Source organism: Phalangium opilio, unplaced genomic scaffold (genome assembly GCF_054372755.1).
Source record: "Phalangium opilio isolate 3A_F unplaced genomic scaffold, DU_Popi_V2 ptg000021l_1, whole genome shotgun sequence".
In the NCBI taxonomy this organism is placed as follows: domain Eukaryota; kingdom Metazoa; phylum Arthropoda; class Arachnida; order Opiliones; family Phalangiidae; genus Phalangium; species Phalangium opilio.
The window spans coordinates 3,449,137-3,464,906 of NW_028324153.1; the positions used below are offsets into that span (position 1 = coordinate 3,449,137).

Genomic DNA, 15,770 nt, shown 5'->3' on the forward strand with positions numbered 1-15,770 from the left:
GCGCCTTAGACCGCTCGACCATCCTGACGTGGTCTCTTGTAATCTGGACGTTTTATTAATTACATCTCTTCCAGTTAATTTCATAAAACATCGTGTCAGAAGTGGGATTTGAACCCTTGCCCTCAAAGGAGGACCAGAATACACAGATTCACGTTGTGAACGAATGAACTAGCCCCTTAAGTCTGGCGCCTTAGACCGCTGGGCCCTCCTGACGTCGTCTCTTTTAATTTGGACGTTTTATAAATTACATCTCTTCCAGTTAATTTATTTAAACATATCGTGTCAGAAGTGGGATTCGAACCCACGCCCTTATACGAGGACAAGAAAACACAGATTCACGTTGTGAACGATGGAAACTAAGCCCCTTGAGTCAAGCGTCTTAGACCGCTCGGCCATCCTGACGTGGTCTCTAGTATTTTGGACGTTTTATAAATTACATCTCTTCCAGTTAATTTCATAAAACATATCGTGTAGGAAGTGGGATTTGAACCCTTGCCCTCAAACGAGGACCAGAATACACGGGTTCACGTTGTGAACTAAGCCCCTCAAGTCTGGCGCCGTAGACCGCTGGGCCATCCTGACGTGGTCTCTTGTAATTTGGACGTTTTATAAATTACATCTCTTCCAGTTAATTTCATAAAACACATCGTGTAGGAAGTGGGATTTGAACCCTTGCCCTCAAACGAGGACCAGAATACACGGGTTCACGTTGTGAACTAAGCCCCTCAAGTCTGGCGCCGTAGACCGCTGGGCCATCCTGACGTGGTCTCTTGTAATTTGGACGTTTTATAAATTACATCTCTTCCAGTTAATTTCATAAAACATATCGTGTAGGAAGTGGGATTTGAACCCTTGCCATCAAACGAGGACCAGTATACACGGGTTCACGTTGTGAACTAAGCCCCTTAAGTCTGGCGCCGTAGACTGCTGGGCCCTCCTGACGTGGTCTCTTGTAATTTGGACGTTTTATAAATTGCATCTCTTCCCGTTAATTTATTAAAATATATCGTGTCAGAAGTGGGATTCGAACCCACGCCCTCATACGAGGACCAGAAAACTCACATTCACGTTGTGAACGAAGGAAACTAAGCCCCTTGAGTCTGGCGCCTTAGACCGCTCGGCCATCCTGACGTGGTCTCTTGCATTTTGGACGTTTTATAAATAAATCTCTTCCAGTTTATTTCATAAAACATATCGTGTAGGAAGTAGGATTTGAACCCTTGCCCTCAAACGAGGACCAGTTTACACGGGTTCACGTTGTGAGCTAAGCCCCTTAAGTCTGGCGCCGTAGACCGCTCGGCCATACTGACGTGGTCTCTTTTATTTTGGACGTTTTATAAATTACATTTCTTCCAGTTAATTTATTAAAATATATCGTGTCATAAGTGGGATTCGAACCCACGCCCTCATACGAGGACCAGAAAACACAGATTCACGTTGTGAACGAAGGAAACTAAGCCTTTGAGTCTGGCGCCTTAGACCGCTCGGCCATCCTGACGTGGTCTATCGTAATTTGAACGTTTTATAAATTACATCTCTTCCAGCTAATTTATTAAAATATATCGTGCCAGAAGTGGGATTCGAACCCACGCCCTCATACGAGGACCAGAAAACATTGATTCACGTTGTGAACGAAGGAAACTAACCCCCTAAAGTCTGGCGCCTTAGACCGCTGGGCCCTCCTGACGTGGTCTCTTTTAATTTTGACGTTTTATAAATTACATCTCTTGCAGTTAATTTATTAAAATATATCGTGTCAGAAGTTGGATTCGAACCCACGCCCTCATACGAGGACCAGAAAACACAGATTCACGATGTGAACGAAGGAAAGTAAGCCCCTTGAGTCTGGCGCCTTAGACCGCTCGGCCATCCTGACGTGGTCTCTTGTATTTTGGACGTTTTATAAATTACATTTCTTCCAGTTAATTTATTAAAATATATCGTGTCAGAAGTGGGATTCAAACCCACGCCCTCATACGAGGACTAGAAAACACAGATTCACGTTGTGAACGAAGGAAACTAACCCCCTTGAGTCTGGCGACTTAGACCGCTCGGCCATCCTGACGTGGTCTCTTGTAATTTGGACGTTTTTTAAATTACATCTCTTCCAGTTAATTTCATAAAACATATCGTGTCAGAAGTGGGATTCGAACCCACGCCCTTATACGAGGACCAGAAAACACAGATTCACGTTGTGAACGAAGGAAACTAAGCCTTTGAGTCTGGCGCCTTAGACCGCTCGGCCATCCTGACGTGGTCTATCGTAATTTGAACGTTTTATAAATTACATCTCTTCCAGCTAATTTATTAAAATATATCGTGTCAGAAGTGGGATTCGAACCCACGCCCTTATACGAGGACCAGAAAACACAGATTCACGTTGTGAACGAAGGAAACTAAGCCCCTTGAGTCTGGCGCCTTAGACCGCTCGGCCATCCTGACGTGGTCTCTTGCATTTTGGACGTTTTATAAATAAATCTCTTCCAGTTTATTTCATAAAACATATCGTGTAGGAAGTAGGATTTGAACCCTTGCCCTCAAACGAGGACCAGTTTACACGGGTTCACGTTGTGAGCTAAGCCCCTTAAGTCTGGCGCCGTAGACCGCTCGGCCATACTGACGTGGTCTCTTTTATTTTGGACGTTTTATAAATTACATTTCTTCCAGTTAATTTATTAAAATATATCGTGTCATAAGTGGGATTCGAACCCACGCCCTCATACGAGGACCAGAAAACACAGATTCACGTTGTGAACGAAGGAAACTAAGCCTTTGAGTCTGGCGCCTTAGACCGCTCGGCCATCCTGACGTGGTCTATCGTAATTTGAACGTTTTATAAATTACATCTCTTCCAGCTAATTTATTAAAATATATCGTGCCAGAAGTGGGATTCGAACCCACGCCCTCATACGAGGACCAGAAAACATTGATTCACGTTGTGAACGAAGGAAACTAACCCCCTAAAGTCTGGCGCCTTAGACCGCTGGGCCCTCCTGACGTGGTCTCTTTTAATTTTGACGTTTTATAAATTACATCTCTTGCAGTTAATTTATTAAAATATATCGTGTCAGAAGTTGGATTCGAACCCACGCCCTCATACGAGGACCAGAAAACACAGATTCACGATGTGAACGAAGGAAAGTAAGCCCCTTGAGTCTGGCGCCTTAGACCGCTCGGCCATCCTGACGTGGTCTCTTGTATTTTGGACGTTTTATAAATTACATTTCTTCCAGTTAATTTATTAAAATATATCGTGTCAGAAGTGGGATTCAAACCCACGCCCTCATACGAGGACTAGAAAACACAGATTCACGTTGTGAACGAAGGAAACTAACCCCCTTGAGTCTGGCGACTTAGACCGCTCGGCCATCCTGACGTGGTCTCTTGTAATTTGGACGTTTTTTAAATTACATCTCTTCCAGTTAATTTCATAAAACATATCGTGTCAGAAGTGGGATTCGAACCCACGCCCTTATACGAGGACCAGAAAACACAGATTCACGTTGTGAACGAAGGAAACTAAGCCTTTGAGTCTGGCGCCTTAGACCGCTCGGCCATCCTGACGTGGTCTATCGTAATTTGAACGTTTTATAAATTACATCTCTTCCAGCTAATTTATTAAAATATATCGTGTCAGAAGTGGGATTCGAACCCACGCCCTTATACGAGGACCAGAAAACACAGATTCACGTTGTGAACGAAGGAAACTAAGCCTTTGAGTCTGGCGCCTTAGACCGCTCGGCCATCCTGACGTGGTCTATCGTAATTTGAACGTTTTATAAATTACATCTCTTCCAGCTAATTTATTAAAATATATCGTGTCAGAAGTGGGATTCGAACCCACGCCCTCATACGAGGACCAGAAAACATTGATTCACGTTGTGAACGAAGGAACCTAACCCCCTAAAGTCTGGTGCCTTGGACCGCTCGGCCATCCTGACGTGGTCTCTTGTAATTTGGACGTTTTTAAATTACATCTCTTCCAGTTAATTTATTAAAACAAATCGTGTCAGAAGTGGGATTCGAACCCACGCCCTTATACGAGGACCAGAAAACACAGATTCACGTTGTGAACGAAGGAAACTAAGCCTTTGAGTCTGGCGCCTTAGACCGCTCGGCCACCCTGACGTGGTCTCTTGTAATTTGGACGTTTTATAAATTACATTTCTTCCAGTTAATTTATTAAAATATATCGTGTCAGAAGTGGGATTCAAACCCACGCCCTCATACGAGGACTAGAAAACACAGATTCACGTTGTGAACGAAGGAAACTAACCCCCTTGAGTCTGGCGACTTAGACCGCTCGGCCATCCTGACGTGGTCTCTTGTAATTTGGACGTTTTTTATATTACATCTCTTCCAGTTAATTTCATAAAACATATCGTGTCAGAAGTGGGATTCAAACCCACGCCCTTATACGAGGACCAGAAAACACAGATTCACGTTGTGAACGAAGGAAAGTAAGCCTTTGAGTCTGGCGCCTTAGACCGCTCGGCCACCCTGACGTGGTCTCTTGTAATTTGGACGTTTTATAAATTACATCTCTTGCAGTTAATTTATTAAAATATATCGTGTCAAAAGTGGGATTGGAACCCACGCCCTTATACGAGGACCAGAAAACACAGATTCACGTTGTGAACGAAGGAAACTAAGCCTTTGAGTCTGGCGCCTTAGACCGCTCGGCCATCCTGACGTGGTCAATTGTAATTTGAACGTTTTGTAAATTACATCTCTCCCAGTTAATTTCATAAAACATATCGTGTAGGAAGTGGGATTTGAACCCTTGCCATCAAACGAGGACCAGTATACACGGGTTCACGTTGTGAGCTAAGCCCCTTAAGTCTGGCGCCGTAGACCGCTGGGCCCTCCTGACGTGGTCTCTTGTAATTTTGACGTTTTATAAATTACATCTCTTCCAGTAAATTTATTAAAATATGTCGTGTCAGAAGTGGCATTCGAACCCACGCTATTGTACGAGGACCAGAAAACACAGATTCACGTTGTGAACTAAGCCCCTTAAGTCTGGCGCCGTAGACCGCTGGGCCCTCCTGACGTGGTCTCTTGTAATTTGGACGTTTTATAAATTGCATCTCTTCCCGTTAATTTATTAAAATATATCGTGTCAGAAGTGGGATTCGAACCCACGCCCTCATACGAGGACCAGAAAACTCACATTCACGTTGTGAACGAAGGAAACTAAGCCTTTGAGTCTGGCGCCTTAGACCGCTCGGCCATCCTGACGTGGTCAATTGTAATTTGAACGTTTTGTAAATTACATCTCTCCCAGTTAATTTCATAAAACATATCGTGTAGGAAGTGGGATTTGAACCCTTGCCATCAAACGAGGACCAGTATACACGGGTTCACGTTGTGAGCTAAGCCCCTTAAGTCTGGCGCCGTAGACCGCTGGGCCCTCCTGACGTGGTCTCTTGTAATTTTGACGTTTTATAAATTACATCTCTTCCAGTAAATTTATTAAAATATGTCGTGTCAGAAGTGGCATTCGAACCCACGCTATTGTACGAGGACCAGAAAACACAGATTCACGTTGTGAACTAAGCCCCTTAAGTCTGGCGCCGTAGACCGCTGGGCCCTCCTGACGTGGTCTCTTGTAATTTGGACGTTTTATAAATTGCATCTCTTCCCGTTAATTTATTAAAATATATCGTGTCAGAAGTGGGATTCGAACCCACGCCCTCATACGAGGACCAGAAAACTCACATTCACGTTGTGAACGAAGGAAACTAAGCCCCTTGAGTCTGGCGCCTTAGACCGCTCGGCCATCCTGACGTGGTCTCTTGCATTTTGGACGTTTTATAAATTACATCTCTTCCAGTTAATTTCATAAAACATATCGTGTAGGAAGTGGGATTTGAACCCTTGCCCTCAAATGAGGACCAGAATACACGGGTTCACGTTGTGAACTAAGCCCCTTAAGTCTGGCGCCGTAGACCGCTGGGCCATCCTGACGTGGTCTCTTGTAATTTGGACGTTTTATAAATTACATCTCTTCCAGTTAATTTCATAAAACATATCGTGTCAGAAGAGGGATTCGAACCCACGCCCTCATACGAGGACCAGAAAACACAGATTCACGTTGTGAACGAAGGAAAATAAGCCCCTTGAGTCTGGCGCCTTAGACCGCTCGGCCATACTGACGTGGTCTCTTTTATTTTGGACGTTTTATAAATTACATTTCTTCCAGTTAATTTATTAAAATATATCGTGTCATAAGTGGGATTCGAACCCACGCCCTCATACGAGGACCAGAAAACACAGATTCACGTTGTGAACGAAGGAAACTAACCCCCTTGAGTCTGGCGCCTTAGACCGCTCGGCCATCCTGACGTGGTCTCTTGTAATTTGGACGTTTTTTATATTACATCTCTTCCAGTTAATTTCATAAAACATATCGTGTCAGAAGTGGGATTCAAACCCACGCCCTTATACGAGGACCAGAAAACACAGATTCACGTTGTGAACGAAGGAAACTAAGCCTTTGAGTCTGGCGCCTTAGACCGCTCGGCCATCCTGACGTGGTCAATTGTAATTTGAACGTTTTGTAAATTACATCTCTCCCAGTTAATTTCATAAAACATATCGTGTAGGAAGTGGGATTTGAACCCTTGCCATCAAACGAGGACCAGTATACACGGGTTCACGTTGTGAGCTAAGCCCCTTAAGTCTGGCGCCGTAGACCGCTGGGCCCTCCTGACGTGGTCTCTTGTAATTTTGACGTTTTATAAATTACATCTCTTCCAGTAAATTTATTAAAATATGTCGTGTCAGAAGTGGCATTCGAACCCACGCTATTGTACGAGGACCAGAAAACACAGATTCACGTTGTGAACTAAGCCCCTTAAGTCTGGCGCCGTAGACCGCTGGGCCCTCCTGACGTGGTCTCTTGTAATTTGGACGTTTTATAAATTGCATCTCTTCCCGTTAATTTATTAAAATATATCGTGTCAGAAGTGGGATTCGAACCCACGCCCTCATACGAGGACCAGAAAACTCACATTCACGTTGTGAACGAAGGAAACTAAGCCCCTTGAGTCTGGCGCCTTAGACCGCTCGGCCATCCTGACGTGGTCTCTTGCATTTTGGACGTTTTATAAATTACATCTCTTCCAGTTAATTTCATAAAACATATCGTGTAGGAAGTGGGATTTGAACCCTTGCCCTCAAATGAGGACCAGAATACACGGGTTCACGTTGTGAACTAAGCCCCTTAAGTCTGGCGCCGTAGACCGCTGGGCCATCCTGACGTGGTCTCTTGTAATTTGGACGTTTTATAAATTACATCTCTTCCAGTTAATTTCATAAAACATATCGTGTCAGAAGAGGGATTCGAACCCACGCCCTCATACGAGGACCAGAAAACACAGATTCACGTTGTGAACGAAGGAAAATAAGCCCCTTGAGTCTGGCGCCTTAGACCGCTCGGCCATACTGACGTGGTCTCTTTTATTTTGGACGTTTTATAAATTACATTTCTTCCAGTTAATTTATTAAAATATATCGTGTCATAAGTGGGATTCGAACCCACGCCCTCATACGAGGACCAGAAAACACAGATTCACGTTGTGAACGAAGGAAACTAACCCCCTTGAGTCTGGCGCCTTAGACCGCTCGGCCATCCCGACGTGGTCTCTTGTAATTTGGACGTTTTTTGAATTACATCTCTTCCAGTTAATTTCATAAAACATATCGTGTCAGAAGTGGGACTCGAACCCACGCTCTTATACGAGGGCCAGAAAACATTGATTCACGTTGTGAACGAAGGAAACTAACCCCCTAAAGTCTGGCGCCTTAGACCGCTGGGCCCTCCTGACGTGGTCTCTTTTAATTTTGACGTTTTATAAATTACATCTCTTCTAGTTAATTTATTAAAACATATCGTGTCAGAAGTTGGATTCGAACCCACGCCCTTATACGAGGACCAGAAAACACAGATTCACGTTGTGAACGAAGGAAACTAAGCCCCTTGAGTCTGGCGCCTTAGACCGCTCGGCCATCCTGACGTGGTCTCTTGTAATTTGGACGATTTATAAATTACATCTCTTCTAGTTAATTTCATAAAACATATCGTGTCAAAAGTGGGATTTGAACCCTTGCCCTCAAACGAGGACCAGAATACACGGATTCACGTTGTGAACGAAAGAACTAAGCCCCTTAAGTCTGGCGCCTTAGACCGCTCGGCAATCCTGACGTGGTCTATTGTAATTTGGACGTTTTATAAATTACATCTCTTGCAGTTAATTTATTAAAATATATCGTGTCAGAAGTTGGATTCGAACCCACGCTCTCATACGAGGACCAGAAAATACAGATTCACGATGTGAACGAAGGAAAGTAAGCCCCTTGAGTCTGGCGCCTTAGACCGCTCGGCCATCCTGACGTGGTCTCTTGTATTTTGGACGTTTTATAAATTACATTTCTTCCAGTTAATTTATTAAAATATATCGTGTCAGAAGTGGGATTCAAACCCACGCCCTCATACGAGGACTAGAAAACACAGATTCACGTTGTGAACGAAGGAAACTAACCCCCTTGAGTCTGGCGACTTAGACCGCTCGGCCATCCTGACGTGGTCTCTTGTAATTTGGACGATTTTTAAATTACATCTCTTCCAGTTAATTTCATAAAACATATCGTGTCAGAAGTGGGACTCGAACCCACGCTCTTATACGAGGACCAGAAAACTCAGATTCACGTTGTGAACGAAGGAAACTAAGCCTTTGAGTCTGGCGCCTTAGACCGCTCGGTCATCCTGACGTGGTCAATTGTAATTTGAACGTTTTATAAATTACATCTCTTCTAGTTAATTTATTAAAACATATCGTGTCAGAAGTGGGAATCGAACCCACGCCCTCATACGAGGACCAGAAAACTCACATTCACGTTGTGAACGAAGGAAACTAAGCCCCTTGAGTCTGGCGCCTTAGACCGCTCGGCCATCCTGACGTGGTCTCTTGCATTTTGGACGTTTTATAAATTACATCTCTTCCAGTTAATTTCATAAAACATATCGTGTAGGAAGTGGGATTTGAACCCTTGCCCTCAAATGAGGACCAGAATACACGGGTTCACGTTGTGAACTAAGCCCCTTAAGTCTGGCGCCGTAGACCGCTGGGCCATCCTGACGTGGTCTCTTGTAATTTGGACGTTTTATAAATTACATCTCTTCCAGTTAATTTCATAAAACATATCGTGTCAGAAGAGGGATTCGAACCCACGCCCTCATACGAGGACCAGAAAACACAGATTCACGTTGTGAACGAAGGAAAGTAAGCCCCCTGAGTCTGGCGCCTTAGACCGCTCGGCCATACTGACGTGGTCTCTTTTATTTTGGACGTTTTATAAATTACATTTCTTCCAGTTAATTTATTAAAATATATCGTGTCATAAGTGGGACTCGAACCCACGCTCTTATACGAGGACCAGAAAACTCAGATTCACGTTGTGAACGAAGGAAACTAAACCCCTTGAGTCTGGCGCCTTAGACCGCTCGGCCATCCTGACGTGGTCTCTTGTAATTTGGACGATTTATAAATTACATCTCTTCTAGTTAATTTCATAAAACATATCGTGTCAAAAGTGGGATTTGAACCCTTGCCCTCAAACGAGGACCAGAAAATACAGATTCACGATGTGAACGAAGGAAATTAAGCCCCTTGAGTCTGGCGCCTTAGACCGCTCGGCCATCCTGACGTGGTCTCTTGTATTTTGGACGTTTTATAAATTACATTTCTTCCAGTTAATTTATTAAAATATATCGTGTCAGAAGTGGGATTCAAACCCACGCCCTCATACGAGGACTAGAAAACACAGATTCACGTTGTGAACGAAGGAAACTAACCCCCTTGAGTCTGGCGACTTAGACCGCTCAGCCATCCTGACGTGGTCTCTTGTAATTTGGACGATTTTTAAATTACATCTCTTCCACTTAATTTCATAAAACATATCGTGTCAGAAGTGGGACTCGAACCCACGCTCTTATACGAGGACCAGAAAACTCAGATTCACGTTGTGAACGAAGGAAACTAAGCCTTTGAGTCTGGCGCCTTAGACCGCTCGGCCACCCTGACGTGGTCTCTTGTAATTTGGACGTTTTATAAATTACATCTCTTGCAGTTAATTTATTAAAATATATCGTGTCAAAAGTGGGATTGGAACCCACGCCCTTATACGAGGACCAGAAAACACAGATTCACGTTGTGAACAAAGGAAACTAAGCCTTTGAGTCTGGCGCCTTAGACCGCTCGGTCATCCTGACGTGGTCAATTGTAATTTGAACGTTTTATAAATTACATCTCTTCTAGTTAATTTATTAAAACATATCGTGTCAGAAGTGGGAATCGAACCCACGCCCTTATACGAGGACCAGAAAACACAGATTCACGTTGTGAACGAAGGAAACTAAGCCCCTTGAGTCTGGCGCCTTAGACCGCTCGGCCATCCTGACGTGGTCTCTTGTAATTTGTACATTTTATGAATTGCATCTCTTCCAGTTAATTTCATAAAATTTATCGAGTCAGAAGTGGGATTCGGGCCCACGCCTTCATACGAGGACCAGAAAACAAAGATTCACGTTGTGAACGAAGGAAACTAAGCCCCTTGAGTCTGGCGCCTTAGACCGCTCGGCCATCCTGACGTGGTCTCTTGTAATCTGGACGTTTTATTAATTACATCTCTTCCAGTTAATTTCATAAAACATCGTGTTAGAAGTGGGATTTGAACCCTTGCCCTCAAAGGAGGACCAGAATAGATGAATTCACGTTGTGAACGAATGAACTAAGCCCCTTAAGTCTGGCGCCTTAGACCGCTGGGCCCTCCTGACGTCGTCTCTTTTAATTTTGACGTTTTATAAATTACATCCCTTCCAGTTAATTTATTTAAACATATCGTGTCAGAAGAGGGATTCGAACCCACGCCCTCATACGAGGACCAGAAAACACTGATTCACGTTGTGAACGAAGGAAACTAAGCCCCTTGAGTCTGGCGCCTTAGACCGCTCGGCCATCCTGACGTGGTCTATTGTAATTTGGACGTTTTATAAATTACATCTCTTGCAGTTAATTTATTAAAACACATCGTGTCAGAAGAGGGATTCGAACCCACGCCCTCATACGAGGACCAGAAAACACAGATTCACGTTGTGAACGAAGGAAAGTAAGCCCCTTGAGTCTGGCGCCTTAGACCGCTCGGCCATACTGACGTGGTCTCTTTTATTTTGGACGTTTTATAAATTACATTTCTTCAAGTTAATTTATTAAAATATATCGTGTCATAAGTGGGATTCGAACCCACGCCCTCATACGAGGACCAGAAAACACAGATTCACGTTGTGATCGAAGGAAACTAACCCCCTTGAGTCTGGCGCCTTAGACCGCTCGGCCATCCCGACGTGGTCTCTTGTAATTTGGACGTTTTTTGAATTACATCTCTTCCAGTTAATTTCATAAATCATATCGTGTCAGCAGTGGGACTCGAACCCACGCTCTTATACGAGGACCAGAAAACACAGATTCACGTTGTGAACGAAGGAAACTAAGCCCTTTGAGTCTGGCGCCTTAGACCGCTCGGCCATCCTGACGTGGTCTCTTGCAATTTGGACGATTTATAAATTACATCTCTTCTAGTTAATTTCATAAAACATATCGTGTCAAAAGTGGGATTTGAACACTTGCCCTCAAACGAGGACCAGAATACACGGATTCACGTTGTGAACGAAAGAACTAAGCCCCTTAAGTCTGGCGCCTTAGACCGCTCGGCAATCCTGACGTGGTCTATTGTAATTTGGACGTTTTATATATTACATCTCTTGCAGTTAATTTATTAAAATATATCGTGTCAGAAGTTGGATTCGAACCCACGCTCTCATACGAGGACCAGAAAATACAGATTCACGTTGTGAACGAAGGAAACTAAGCCCCTTGAGGCTGGCGCCTTAGACCGCTCGGCCATCCTGACGTGGTCTATTGTAATTTGGACGTTTTATAAATTACATCTCTTGCAGTTAATTTATTAAAACATATCGTGTCAGCAGTGGGACTCGAACCCACGCTCTTATACGAGGACCAGAAAACACAGATTCACGTTGTGAACGAAGGAAACTAAGCCCTTTGAGTCTGGCGCCTTAGACCGCTCGGCCATCCTGACGTGGTCTCTTGCAATTTGGACGATTTATAAATTACATCTCTTCTAGTTAATTTCATAAAACATATCGTGTCAAAAGTGGGATTTGAACACTTGCCCTCAAACGAGGACCAGAATACACGGATTCACGTTGTGAACGAAAGAACTAAGCCCCTTAAGTCTGGCGCCTTAGACCGCTCGGCAATCCTGACGTGGTCTATTGTAATTTGGACGTTTTATATATTACATCTCTTGCAGTTAATTTATTAAAATATATCGTGTCAGAAGTTGGATTCGAACCCACGCTCTCATACGAGGACCAGAAAATACAGATTCACGTTGTGAACGAAGGAAACTAAGCCCCTTGAGGCTGGCGCCTTAGACCGCTCGGCCATCCTGACGTGGTCTATTGTAATTTGGACGTTTTATAAATTACATCTCTTGCAGTTAATTTATTAAAACATATCGTGTCAGAAGAGGGATTCGAACCCACGCCCTCATACGAGGACCAGAAAACACAGATTCACGTTGTGAACGAAGGAAAGTAAGCCCCTTGAGTCTGGCGCCTTAGACCGCTCGGCCATACTGACGTGGTCTCTTTTATTTTGGACGTTTTATAAATTACATTTCTTCCAGTTAATTTATTAAAATATATCGTGTCATAAGTGGGATTCGAACCCACGCCCTCATACGAGGACCAGAAAACACAGATTCACGTTGTGATCGAAGGAAACTAACCCCCTTGAGTCTGGCGCCTTAGACCGCTCGGCCATCCCGACGTGGTCTCTTGTAATTTGGACGTTTTTTGAATTACATCTCTTCCAGTTAATTTCATAAATCATATCGTGTCAGAAGTGGGACTCGAACCCACGCTCTTATACGAGGACCAGAAAACACAGATTCACGTTGTGAGCGAAGGAAACTAACCCCTTTGAGTCTGGCGCCTTAGACCGCTCGGCCATCCTGACGTGGTCTCTTGTAATTTGGACGTTTTTTAAATTACATCTCTTCCAGTTAATTTCATAAAACATATCGTGTCAGAAGTGGGACTCGAACCCACGCTCTTATACGAGGACCAGAAAACACAGATTCACGTTGTGAACGAAGGAAACTAAGCCTTTGAGTCTGGCGCCTTAGACCGCTCGGCCACCCTGACGTGGTCTCTTGTAATTTGGACGTTTTATAAATTACATCTCTTGCAGTTAATTTATTAAAATATATCGTGTCAAAAGTGGGATTGGAACCCACGCCCTTATACGAGGACCAGAAAACACAGATTCACGTTGTGAACGAAGGAAACTAAGCCTTTGAGTCTGGCGCCTTAGACCGCTCGGTCATCCTGACGTGGTCAATTGTAATTTGAACGTTTTATAAATTACATCTCTTCCAGTTAATTTATTAAAATATATCGTGTCAGAAGTGGGATTCAAACCCACACCCTCATACGAGGACCAGAAAACACACATTCACGTTGTGAACGAAGGAAAGTAAGCCTCTTGAGTCTGGCGCCTTAGACCGCTCGGCCATCCTGACGTGGTCTCTTGAAATTTGGAGGTTTTATAAATTACATCTCTTGCATATAATTTATTAAAATATATCGTGTCAGAAGTGGGATTCGAACCCACGCCCTTATACGAGGACCAGAAAACACAGATTCACGTTGTGAACGAAGGAAACTAACCCCCTTAAGTCTGGCGCCTTAGACCGCTGGGCCCTCCTGACGTGGTCTCTTTTAATTTTGACGTTTTATAAATTACATCTCTTCTAGTTAATTTATTAAAACATATCGTGTCAGAAGTGGGATTCGAACCCACGCCCTTATACGAGGACCAGAAAACACAGATTCACGTTGTGAACGAAGGAAACTAAGCCCCTTGAGTCTGGCGCCTTAGACCGCTCGGCCATCCTGACGTGGTCGCTTGTAATTTGTACATTTTATGAATTGCATCTCTTCCAGTTAATTTCATAAAATTTATCGAGTCAGAAGTGGGATTCGGGCCCACGCCTTCATACGAGGACCAGAAAACACAGATTCACGTTGTGAACGAAGGAAACTAAGCCCCTTGAGTCTGGCGCCTTAGACCGCTCGGCCATCCTGACTTGGTCTCTTGTAATCTGGACGTTTTATTAATTACATCTCTTCCAGTTAATTTCATAAAACATATCGTGTAGGAAGTGGGATTTGAACCCTTGCCCTCAAACGAGGACCAGAATACACGGGTTCACGTTGTGAACTAAGCCCCTCAAGTCTGGCGCCGTAGACCGCTGGGCCATCCTGACGTGGTCTCTTGTAATTTGGACGTTTTATAAATTACATCTCTTCCAGTTAATTTCATAAAACATATCGTGTAGGAAGTGGGATTTGAACCCTTGCCATCAAACGAAGACCAGTATACACGGGTTCACGTTGTGAAATAAGCCCCTTAAGTCTGGCGCCGTAGACCGCTGGGCCCTCCTGACGTGGTCTCTTGTAATTTGGACGTTTTATAAATTGCATCTCTTCCCGTTAATTTATTAAAATATATCGTGTCAGAAGTGGGATTCGAACCCACGCCCTCATACGAGGACCAGAAAACTCACATTCACGTTGTGAACGAAGGAAACTGAGCCCCTTGAGTCTGGCGCCTTAGACCGCTCGGCCATCCTGACGTGGTCTTTTGCATTTTGGACGTTTTATAAATTACATCTCTTCCAGTTAATTTCATAAAACATATCGTGTAGGAAGTGGGATTTGAACCCTTGCCCTCAAATGAGGACCAGAATACACGGGTTCACGTTGTGAACTAAGCCCCTTAAGTCTGGCGCCGTAGACCGCTGGGCCATCCTGACGTGGTCTCTTGAAATTTGGACGTTTTATAAATTACATCTCTTCCAGTTAATTTCATAAAACATATCGTGTAGGAAGTGGGATTTAACCCTTGCCCTCAAACGAGGACCAGTATACACGGGTTCACGTTGTGAGCTAAGCCCCTTAAGTCTGGCGCCGTAGACCGCTGGGCCCTCCTGGCGTGGTCTCTTGTAATTTTGACGTTTTATAAATTACATCTCTTCCAGTTAATTTATTAAATCATGTCGTGTCAGAAGTGGGATTCGAACCGACGCTTTCGTACGAGGACCAGAAAACACAGATTCACGTTGTGAACGAAGGAAACTAAGCCCCTTGAGTCTGGCGCCTTAGACCGCTCGGCCATCCTGACGTGGTCTATTGTAATTTGAACGTTTTATAAATTACAGCTCTTGCAGTTAATTTATTCTACAGGGCCGGTAGGCCCTTGTAGATATGACTTGATACCCGTTTGTAATGCTAAACGAAAAAATCACCTTTTTAGGGTTAGGGTCCCATAGAAAAAGCATTACATTTTACCCGTTTTTTTGGGGAAATTGTCATAGGCGATACGGAAAAACTACAGCGAAGTTAGTTTTCGGAATACTTTCAAATTAACAAGAATTTACTAAATGAGAAACTTACCTGCTTAGTTTTTAAATAAATGAAGTCTAATTTTTGTAATTTAACTAATTAATTATGCCTCGAATTCCCTATTTCATAGCAGACGACAGTAAGAAAGTTTATCATTGCAGCATAGCCCACTCGATCCGCGCTCTCGAGCGCGAGCAGCTTGCGTCGTGACGCG

General features: G+C 43.8%; 12 non-coding genes across 12 annotated transcripts; all 12 read right to left on the reverse strand.

The window, feature by feature from the left end:
* Positions 1–1,009: 1,009 nt before the first annotated feature.
* On the reverse strand, positions 1,010–1,131 carry TRNAL-CAA (transfer RNA leucine (anticodon CAA)). The gene is made up of 2 exons: positions 1,094–1,131; positions 1,010–1,055 (listed from the first exon to the last, which is right to left on the reverse strand). It is a non-coding gene; the product is annotated as a tRNA-Leu (tRNA).
* Positions 1,132–1,377: 246 nt separating this feature from the next.
* On the reverse strand, positions 1,378–1,498 carry TRNAL-CAA (transfer RNA leucine (anticodon CAA)). The gene is made up of 2 exons: positions 1,461–1,498; positions 1,378–1,423 (listed from the first exon to the last, which is right to left on the reverse strand). It is a non-coding gene; the product is annotated as a tRNA-Leu (tRNA).
* Positions 1,499–2,132: 634 nt separating this feature from the next.
* TRNAL-CAA (transfer RNA leucine (anticodon CAA)) lies at positions 2,133–2,253 on the reverse strand. Its single transcript has 2 exons — positions 2,216–2,253; positions 2,133–2,178 (listed from the first exon to the last, which is right to left on the reverse strand). It is a non-coding gene; the product is annotated as a tRNA-Leu (tRNA).
* Positions 2,254–2,688: 435 nt separating this feature from the next.
* Positions 2,689–2,809, reverse strand: TRNAL-CAA (transfer RNA leucine (anticodon CAA)). The gene is made up of 2 exons: positions 2,772–2,809; positions 2,689–2,734 (listed from the first exon to the last, which is right to left on the reverse strand). It is a non-coding gene; the product is annotated as a tRNA-Leu (tRNA).
* Positions 2,810–3,443: 634 nt separating this feature from the next.
* TRNAL-CAA (transfer RNA leucine (anticodon CAA)) lies at positions 3,444–3,564 on the reverse strand. Its single transcript has 2 exons — positions 3,527–3,564; positions 3,444–3,489 (listed from the first exon to the last, which is right to left on the reverse strand). It is a non-coding gene; the product is annotated as a tRNA-Leu (tRNA).
* A 67-nt stretch (positions 3,565–3,631) lies between these two features.
* On the reverse strand, positions 3,632–3,752 carry TRNAL-CAA (transfer RNA leucine (anticodon CAA)). Its single transcript has 2 exons — positions 3,715–3,752; positions 3,632–3,677 (listed from the first exon to the last, which is right to left on the reverse strand). It is a non-coding gene; the product is annotated as a tRNA-Leu (tRNA).
* A 1,368-nt stretch (positions 3,753–5,120) lies between these two features.
* TRNAL-CAA (transfer RNA leucine (anticodon CAA)) lies at positions 5,121–5,241 on the reverse strand. Its single transcript has 2 exons — positions 5,204–5,241; positions 5,121–5,166 (listed from the first exon to the last, which is right to left on the reverse strand). It is a non-coding gene; the product is annotated as a tRNA-Leu (tRNA).
* Positions 5,242–5,668: 427 nt separating this feature from the next.
* Positions 5,669–5,790, reverse strand: TRNAL-CAA (transfer RNA leucine (anticodon CAA)). Its single transcript has 2 exons — positions 5,753–5,790; positions 5,669–5,714 (listed from the first exon to the last, which is right to left on the reverse strand). It is a non-coding gene; the product is annotated as a tRNA-Leu (tRNA).
* Positions 5,791–6,963: 1,173 nt separating this feature from the next.
* On the reverse strand, positions 6,964–7,085 carry TRNAL-CAA (transfer RNA leucine (anticodon CAA)). Its single transcript has 2 exons — positions 7,048–7,085; positions 6,964–7,009 (listed from the first exon to the last, which is right to left on the reverse strand). It is a non-coding gene; the product is annotated as a tRNA-Leu (tRNA).
* Positions 7,086–8,842: 1,757 nt separating this feature from the next.
* TRNAL-CAA (transfer RNA leucine (anticodon CAA)) lies at positions 8,843–8,964 on the reverse strand. The gene is made up of 2 exons: positions 8,927–8,964; positions 8,843–8,888 (listed from the first exon to the last, which is right to left on the reverse strand). It is a non-coding gene; the product is annotated as a tRNA-Leu (tRNA).
* Positions 8,965–9,211: 247 nt separating this feature from the next.
* On the reverse strand, positions 9,212–9,333 carry TRNAL-CAG (transfer RNA leucine (anticodon CAG)). The gene is made up of 2 exons: positions 9,296–9,333; positions 9,212–9,257 (listed from the first exon to the last, which is right to left on the reverse strand). It is a non-coding gene; the product is annotated as a tRNA-Leu (tRNA).
* Positions 9,334–14,665: 5,332 nt separating this feature from the next.
* TRNAL-CAA (transfer RNA leucine (anticodon CAA)) lies at positions 14,666–14,787 on the reverse strand. The gene is made up of 2 exons: positions 14,750–14,787; positions 14,666–14,711 (listed from the first exon to the last, which is right to left on the reverse strand). It is a non-coding gene; the product is annotated as a tRNA-Leu (tRNA).
* Positions 14,788–15,770: the final 983 nt, after the last annotated feature.